Raw genomic sequence first — 912 nt, 5'->3', positions numbered from 1 at the left:
TATCATCGAGAAGCCCCTAGAGGACTGTGAGGGCCAATCTACCATGTCTATCATTAGAATATTAATGCAAACTTATTTTTCCCACCAATGCTCACATTTTTTCTTCACCTCTAAATACTGTAAAGTTCACAGAATTGGCAGAGATTTTCTTGATTGATTTCCATATTACTGACCAACACCGTGTCATTGTATTTCTCAATGATTACTGCACTTTATCTTCAACTTTATAGTCCTTTTTATTGAGGTTACGAAGAAGGATAACAAAATATAAGAATTCTCTAAAAAATATTTTCCAAAATGTTCCTTTGGCAACTACCAATGTGGGCCTTTTGAATCTCTCTTCAAGAAGGAACTTGTTGCTTAACTCTAAGTAGTGCAGTGAGCTGAGAACTACAGCTGTGAGCACATTCAGTGTCTTTTGATCCAAGTCCATACTATTCCCAAACAGCCCTAGTCAGTGACTGAACATGGTCTTGGCAGTGGTCCTGGTACATCTGCCCAGGACAGGACTCCACTAAGGGCCAATCTTTGCTCCGGAGTTCCCTGTTGGTTGGTTGAGATTTCATCAGATCTGTAATCACTGTTGAGACATCTCCCGCCCAATCCTTCTTATAGCTCATTTATCCTTTTGTAAGTATTAGATTTTCATTGTGATCTCAAGCCTCTCTTTGCCAGATCCTGCTTCTTTCAACTCTTTTATATGTATTGCCTTTCAATAAAGCTCTTGTATATTTATCTCAGAATCTGCTTCCAAAGGAACATAGTATTTTACGTGAAAAAAGTTTGCTGTGCTGTAATCGCAGCTACTCAGGAGGCTGAGGCAGGAGAATTGCCTGAACCCGGGAGGCGAAGGTTGCGGTGAGCCGAGATCGCGCCATTGCACTCTAGCCTGGGTAACAAGAGTGAAACTCC

Source organism: Sapajus apella, unplaced genomic scaffold (genome assembly GCF_009761245.1).
Source record: "Sapajus apella isolate SASKATOON/1434 unplaced genomic scaffold, GSC_monkey_1.0 scaffold6, whole genome shotgun sequence".
Classification (NCBI taxonomy): domain Eukaryota; kingdom Metazoa; phylum Chordata; class Mammalia; order Primates; family Cebidae; genus Sapajus; species Sapajus apella.
Note: the sequence above shows the minus strand (reverse complement) of the source record.